The following is an 8,934-nucleotide window of genomic DNA, read 5'->3' as shown; positions in this document are numbered from 1 at the left end:
AAAATATATGCAACTTGATCATGCTGCCATTACAAGATTAAATATTAAATTTGTATTTAACAGAATATAGCATTTATTTAATTGTTTAAGAATTGGGCTCTTAATATTTATTTACAGAAATAGTAACTTTGCTGTAGTGTATAGGTTTAACAAAATAAGTACTGTTGTTTTCATAAGTGAATGTGTCATCCTAAAACCAGGTTTGTGCAAATCCTTACTGAATTTCAAATATAAATAATCCCTATGTAGTGTAAAAATGTATCTGTCTTTGTTCTTTATTTCAAGTTTTAGTTTAATGTAATAAGCCAGAAAGTGTTTCCAAATATTTCATAGCAACAATTCCCTACACAAAACCATATTAATGGGAAAGTATTTGGGGCGTCCCCTAATTTAATGGGGCATTTTATTATGTTTAAGTAAAGGGTTCTTTACAAATGAGATCTCCTGCTGAACAGAATCATATCGAAAAAGCAGTAGAAACCTGTCAATAATGCCCAAGAGCCCTATAAAATGTTTTTATTTCTTTCATGGTATGTTATGCTTCATCAGATTCCTTAATCCAAGCTGCAGTTCACGTTGCCATTCTGAAACAGCTCACTGATCAGTAATTTCTCTTCTAGCTGTGGCATAACAACCACAAATACAGGTTATTCTGGGAACTGGGATTTGTTTTGCATAAATCATATTTTAAAAATCATTTTCAAATGAGATTAATTTATGATAGGAAAATTATTCTTCAAAGAGAGGTGAAACTGAGCTTTGAGTGTTTTGTCTAGGTATAAGACCAAATTTGTCATTTGGTGGTTAGGGATTTCTCTGAGGGGGAAAAAATAACACCACAAGAGAAATAAGATGCTTTCCCACATTGGCTTTAATACCTCTTTAAAATGACATTAGAAAAGAGAATGACAAATTACATTTTCAATGAATTTTTCAGTTGTGCTTTAGATGACTTGTATATTTCCTTTCAGTTGGGCTGAATGGTTTAGCACAATAGAATATAACTGATTCTGCAGTCTGAGAGGTATTAATACTGAAGTGGAAGAGGGAGGGGTAGCATCTTCTAGAACATTACTGCAATTCTCTTTCCTAGGACAAAGGCTTTTCTTTGTACCTTGTTTTCACATTTTTCATTAAAGAACTGTGTGTGTGTGTGTGTGTGTGTGTGTGTTGAAATGATTTGGTTATCACTGTTTCAGCAAGATTTAAATGTTCATGTACAGAATAATTATAGAGTCTCTAAAGTTTTGTTTGATCTTAAAATTATTTTTTAAAGTTTCATAGTATTTTATTAAATAGTACACATACTGTCTATACTGAGAATTCCAATATTTTCTAACATACCTAAAGTAATAAAGGAAGGAGAAACAGCAAGTATTTTTTTTTCTTTATTGTACTATTATTTCTCACATGAATCAACTCCATCCCTCTACTTTTTTTTTCACTTAATTTTACTTAGTTAAAATTTAAATTTATAATTCAATTTTCTAAATTTCTGCCATGGGTAAAAAGAGTCATCTTTAAAAAGAGTATGGCTTTTTAGAAATATGCAAAGTTGTGCAAATATTGATGCTAAGAGTTGAATAACCATGACATAGCTAAGAGTAAATCTTATATATTTAAGAATTTCTAACAGACATTTTCAAGTTAAAAGGCAAAATAGCAAAAGACTCATAAACATCATAAAATTAGACAGTTTTTTTCTAAGGTGTCAAAATTCAAGTCTGTATATATGCTAGGGAATTAAGAAACTTATTTTATTTTTTTTCTTGGTTACCTGATGCCTTTTTTGCTCCTTCCCTGCTCCCTTACACTCCTTTTCCTAACCCAATTTTCCTTTTCAGAAGAATAATTCTTAAAATTTTTGGTCCTCGAATCTGAGAAGCTAATGTTACAATGATACAAATTATGTGATTGCTATATGTTACATTTTATGAATTTGAAGCCTGAAAATTTCCAGGTAGTAGGTGTTAATTCAAAAAGAAGAATAGTTCAAAATAAAATTCTGAATGTATTAATATCAATTTTCCTACAGAAACACAAGTACAATAATCAGGGCTGGCACAAATGGTAGGGGGCCTGACTGATTTACTAAAAATAAACAAACAAAAAACCAATGTGAATGTTTATAAATTACTTCAAAAGTTAGCAGAAACTTGTTGAGACTTATAAATCTTGACCTACTAAAATTTATTTTCTCACTCATATTTTAAACATAAGTTTAATTTTCTTCATAAAAGAAACCAGAAACATTTTTCTAAAAAGCAACTAGCTTTAGTGGTTTGAAAATGTTATGAGAAGTCTTCATAAAGCAACACAAATATATTTTAATGCTCTCTGGGACACTATAAGAGAGCACAAGAGAATAGAATGCACTATAATTATGTTTATTTGTATTTATTTATTTATTTGCTTTTATTGCTCTCTTAACAAAATATACTAGGTAATAGAAGGTGAGCTTTGCTCTTTTTGCTAATTTTCATCCTTAAATGCCTTATAATTCTTCCTATGCTTCTACGGTTTTCAAATAAAGGCAAATGTACCATTTCATAGCTCTGCTTAATTAATCAATATCTGCAACAGTTGGATTAAATTCAATTTATATATTCATAGGAATTTATATATTCATAGGAATTCATAGGAATTATATCCATAGTAGTTTCCCCTTATCCACAGTTACCCACGGTCAACTAGGGTCTAGAAGTAAAAGAATGATCCTCCTTTTGACGTGTCATCAAAGGTCAATAGTAGTCTAACATTATGTCACAATGTCCACATCATTCCCCTCACTTCATCTCACCACATAGGCATTTCATCATCTCGCACTATCATAAGAAGAGTGATTACAATACAATATTTTGAGAGAGAGAGAACACATTCACATAACTTCATTACAATATATTTTTATAATTGTCTTATTTTATTGGTTGTTATTGTTAATATCTCTTACTTTGCCTAATTTATAAATTAAACTTCATATAAATATGCATGTATAGGAGAAACGATAGTGTATAGGGATTGGTTCTATCCACAGTTTCAAGCATCCACTGGGAGTCTTAGACTATATCGCCAAGGATAAAGGGGAACAACCATACATCATTGATGAATCTGTCATCCTAATAGCTCATTTGTTTCCATATAATGTATGCTTTAAGAAGGAAAGATCTTTTGTTTATTGCACATTTTTTTGTATAGGCAAATATATTCATATTCTCAGGCTGAAAGTTGATATAATTCAAATCATTTATTTTTATCCAACCCTCAAAATCAAATCTTGATTTTTTGATTCCAAAAATATTCCATTTCTTCCAGTTATAAACAAAACAAAATTAGACAAAATTTCAGTTTATAAATTTGCCCATTTGCCAAGTCAGTTACATGGAAGGCTGGGGATGATAGCAGAAATATTAGACAAAATTTCAGTTTATAAATTTGCCCATTTGCCAAGTCAGTTACATGGAAGGCTGGGGATGATAGCAGAAATATTAGACAAAATTTCAATTTATAAATTTGCCCATTTGCCAAGTCAGTTAGATGGAAGGCTGGAGATGATAGCAGAAATATTTGAGCGTATTATTATTCTGTCTTCCACATTTAGTGTAAATGAAGTCACAGTGGTGATGCATTAAAAAAAATACATGTTAAAAGATAAACTGAAGCATATTAAACATTTTTTGGCTGTCTTACTATCCTGAGTTGAGTATTATTATTTTGGTGTCTCACTTTTTAGTTTTAAGTATATATCTACATGGCAACATGAGAGAAAGAGACAAACATAGAGGAAGGGAGAAAGTGAAAGAGCAAACACATGCATGTGAGACATAAATTAAAAGCCACTTAGCAAAGCTGAGGTGAATTCCTGTTGCTACTAAATCATAAGTGGCTAAATAATGTTGATATAAGAAGCAACTAGACTAAAAAGAAATGGATGCAATTAAAAGAAGTTGCTTTTAGTTAAATCAGAGAAAGACAAATATCATATGATCTCACTAAGTGGAATCTAAAAACAAGCAAACAAAAAAAAAATGAGCTCATAAATAGTACAGATTAACGGTTGCCATAGGCAGATGGTAAGATGGGTGAAGAGGTCAAAAGGTACAAAGTTCCAATTATAATATAAATAACATAAAAAATAAGTCATTTTCTAGCATTCCATGTGATTAATCTGGCAAATGGGATACAGGCATATTTCAGAGATATTGTGGGTTTGGTTCCAGACCACTACAATAAAACAAATCTTGCAACCAAGTGATTATATAATGCATAACATGGTAACTATAGTAGAAAATACAGTACTGTGGTTATGAAAGTTGCTAATCAGATATTAAAAGTTCTCATCACATGAAAAAATTTTGTAACTGTCTGTGTGATGACAGTGGTAACTAGATTTATTGTGATGATCACTTTGCAATATGTACGAATATCAAATCATTACATTGTATGCCTGAAACTAATAAAAATGTTATATGTCAATTATGACTCATGTAAAAAAAACAGCAATTACTTATATAACTTTAAATGTCTTGGTCATATTATTCCTTGGTATTTGACTATTCCTTAATGCCATGCAAAAATATATAGCCTGCCTCATAATGTCGTCTATCACAAAGGAATCTCATGCCTTGGATTATTACTCCTAAAATATTATCTGCCCCTTAATCGTATCACCAATGTGATTTTAAAATATCTTATGTGAAAAAAAATAAAAATAAAAAAAAATACATATCTTATATGTCACAAAGACAACACCATGGATTCATTACATCCCTCTAGCTGGGCATAGCGTTCCATGTGATTAATCTGACAAATGGGATATAGGCATACCTCAGAGATAAAGTGAACATTGCAATAAAATGAGTCAAAATTTTTTGTTTGTTTCTTTTACAGTGCATATAAAAGTCATGTAACACTACACTTAGTCTATTAGGTCTGCAATAGCATAATGTCTTAACAAAAGAATGTACATGCCTTAATTGCATTTTTTTATTGCTAAAAGGAAATGCTAACTATCAACTGAGCTTTTAATCAGTCACAAACTTTTTGCTGGTGGAGGCCTCGATGTTGATGGCTGCTGACTGATCAGGGTGGTGCTTGCTGGAGGTGGGACTGGCTGTGGCAAATTCTTAAAATAAGACAACAGTGAGGTTTGTTACATTGATTGACTCTACTTTTCACAAGTAATTTCTCTGTACCGTGTGATGCTGTTTGATAGCATTTTGCTCATAGTAGAACTTTCAAAACTGGAGTTGATCCTTCAAACCCTGCTGCTGCTTTATCAACTAAGTATATGTAATAATCTAAAATCTTTCATTGTTATTTCAACCATCTTCACAGCATCTTCACCAGGAATAGATTCCATTGCAAGAGACCACTTTCTGTGCTCATACATAAGAAGCAACTCCTCATCCGTTAAAGTGTTATCATGAGTTTGCAGCAGTTCAAACACATCAAATTCTAGTTCTCTTTCTATTTCCACCTCATCTGTAGTTACTTTCTCCACTAAAGTTTTGAACCCCTCAGAGTTATCCATGAGAGCTAGAATCAACTTCTTTCAAACTCCTCCTCAGCTTGTCATTTTGACTACTTCGCATGAATCACAAATGTTCTTGATGGCATCTATAATGGTGAATCCTTTCCAGAAGGCTTTCAATTTACTTTACCCAGATTCATCACAAGAATTACTATTTATGGCAGTGACAGCCTTAAACGTGTATTTTTTAAATAAGAAAACTTGAAAGTTGAAATGACTCCTTGATCTATGGGCTCCAGAATGAATGTTGGGTTAGCAGGGGGGAAAACAACAGTAATCCTGTTGTCCATCTCCATCAGAGCTCTTGGGTGACCAGATGAATTGTTAATGAGCAGTCGTATTTTGGAAGCAATCTTTTTTTTCTGGGAAGCAGATCTCAACAATGGACTTTAAATATTTGGGAAACCATGTCGTAAACAGATGTGCTGTCATGCAGGTTTTGTTGTTCCATTGATAGAGCACAGACAGAGTAGAGCTAGTGTAATTCTCCATGGCCCTAGGATTTCCAGAATGGTGAATGAGCATTGGCTTCAACTTAAAGTCACCAGCTGAAATAAATAAAAACTTAAAGAAAAAGAAAAAAACACTATATAAGGGCAGCCCCAGTAGCTCAATGGTTTAGTGCCACCTTCTGACCTTCTGCCCAGGCTGTGATCCTGGAGACTCGGGATCAAGTCCCACATCGGGCTCCCTGCATGGAGCCTGCTTCTCCCTCTGCCTGTGTCTCTGCCTCTCTCTTTCTCTGGGTCTCTCATGAATAAATAAATAAAATATTAAAAAAATAAGAAAGAAAATAAAGTCACCAGTTGCAGTAGCCCCTACCAAGAGAGTCTGCTTGTCCTTTGAAGCTTTGAAGCCCGACATTAACTTCTCTTCTCTAGCTGTGAAAGTCCTAGATGACATCTTCTCCCAGTAGAAGTCTGTTTTGTCTAAATCGAACATTTATTGTTTAGTGTAGCCACCTGCATTAGTAGCGTTGGCTAGATCTTCTGGAGAACTTGCTACAACTTCTACATCAGCACTTGCTACTTCACCTTGTACTTTTATATTCTGGAAATAGTACAGCTCCTGAAATTTCATGAACCAACTTCTGCTAGTTTTAAGCTTTTCTTCTGTTGCTTCTTTATCTGCCTCAGCCTTCACGGAATTGAAGTGTTAGGGCTTCCTTTGGATGAGGATTTGGTTTAGGGCATGTTGTGGCTGGTTTGATCTATCCAGACCATTGAAACTTTGTCCATATGGACAATAAGGCTGTTTCACTTTCTTATCATTTGTGCGTCCCCTGGAGTAACACCTTTAATTTCCTTCAAGAACTTTAACTTTGCATGCACAACTTGGCTAACCATTTGGTGAGAGAGGCCTATTCTTCACCCTATCTTGGTTTTCAATGTGCTTTCCTCACTAAGCTTAATCATTGAAAGACATACTACTTTCCTTTCATCTGAACACTTAGACGTCAGTGTAGGGCTATTCACTGGCTTCATTTCTATATTGCTGCATCTCAGGAGGTAGGGAGGAGAAGAAGAAGGAGAGAGACAGAGGAACAGATGGTCAATAGAACGGCCAGAACACACATGACATTTATTAAGTTTGCTGTTTCACATAAGTATGATATGTGGCACCCCAAAACAATTCCAATAGTAACATTAAAGGTCACTAATCACAGATCAGTGTGACAAATATAATAATGAAAAGTTTGAAATATTGCAAGAATTACTGAAATGTGTTACAGAGATAAGAAGTGAGAAAATGCTATTAGAAAAATGACACCACACCGATAAGACTCACTTGATGCAGGGTTACCACAACCTTCGATTTGTAAAAAATACAATACCTGGAGAATGCAATATAGTGAAGTGCAGTAAAACCTGATATGCCTGATGCCTGTATGATCAAAACTGAACAAAAGAATGATTCCTACAGATCTCTGTTCTCTGTAACAGTGACCACAGACCATGTATTGAAATGTCAGAGAATTCTACAATACCTTGTATTTTGGAGTGACCATGTGGAATAGAATGTCATCTCCTACAATTCCACATATCGACCAGGGTGAAATATGTGGAGTGAGCAAGAAATAAACTTTTCTTGTGTTAAGCAACTGAATAGAAGTTTTAACTAGTTATCAGACCATGAACTTGCCTACTTAATTCATACAGCATGTTGGACAAATATATTCCCCAGATTGAACAAAAAGCCAGCTAACAGCATTTTTTAAAAAAACGCATGGACACTGGGTAATAATAATGTGCCAATGTTGGTTCATCAGCTGTAACAAATGTGCCACACTGGTTGGGGAAGACTAGGCATGCACAGGGCCAGTGAGTATATGAACAATCTCTGTACCTTCCACCCAATCTTGCTATGAACTTAAAATTGTTCTAAAAAAAGTCTATTAAACAAATTGAAGAAAAAACACCCGTACTATTAATTTATTAATATTTTTGTATTTTTGTTACATATAATTTTATTACATATGTATATGTATATTGTATATACATATAATTTTTGTTATATTCTGTATTTTGCTACATATAATTTTTACATATGTTACATATTTTTGTTACATATAATTTATTAATATTTTTGTATTTTTGTTACATATTTTGTTACATATACATATAACAGATTTATTTAAGTTTATAAGTATTAAATTTAGGAGATATATATAATACTTTTCTATAGGTTTTTGGGTTTGTTTTTGTTTTTGTTTTTGAGAATAGGGGAGAAGGAGAGAGAGAAGGTTCAGGCACCACCACACCCAGCATGGAACCCAACACCGGGCTCAATTTAATGATCCTGACTGAGATCATGACCTGCGATGAAATCAAGTGTCAGACACTGAACCAACTCAGCCACTCAGGTACCCCATTTTTCAATTGTTTTTTAAGCTTACTATATAATTACAAAATCCCAATGTCATTAAATATTCTCATAATATACATTATTATTACATAGTGCTTTTAATTATACTTATGTACTAAAATCTCCTATTGGTGGACATTTAATGTGACTATAATTTCTTGCCATTTTAAACAATGCTGATGTCTAGTAGTGAATATCTTCTGTGAATACACGTGCCATTATATTTATAGTAAGAATGATTACTGTAAAATTTAAGAAGCCATTTAGTACTTTCTCTTATGCAAATATGCTCATGTTTGTTGTTTTTATGATTGATTATAATATACTTATGTTTAGTAATATGTACCTAGTCTATTTATATGTTTTGAGGAATATTTTCTGACTCACATATCTTTACTATTATTTCCATATTAACTTTAATAGCATTTCAATTAACTTAATGTGAACTTGTGCCTCAATTTTTTTTCCAAAATATAATGATATAAAATAATCATCTTCAGTGACACTACCATTACCAACAAACTTTGAAATATAATTGA

At 32.8% G+C, this 8,934-nt stretch overlaps 1 pseudogene; it reads right to left on the bottom strand.

Moving 5' to 3' along the window:
• Positions 1 to 5,029: 5,029 nt before the first annotated feature.
• Positions 5,030 to 7,014, bottom strand: LOC121492727 (annotated as a pseudogene).
• Positions 7,015 to 8,934: the final 1,920 nt, after the last annotated feature.

This window comes from Vulpes lagopus, chromosome 6 (assembly GCF_018345385.1).
Source record: "Vulpes lagopus strain Blue_001 chromosome 6, ASM1834538v1, whole genome shotgun sequence".
Lineage (NCBI taxonomy): Eukaryota > Metazoa > Chordata > Mammalia > Carnivora > Canidae > Vulpes > Vulpes lagopus.
This window is presented reverse-complemented; position numbering and strand designations above follow the sequence as displayed.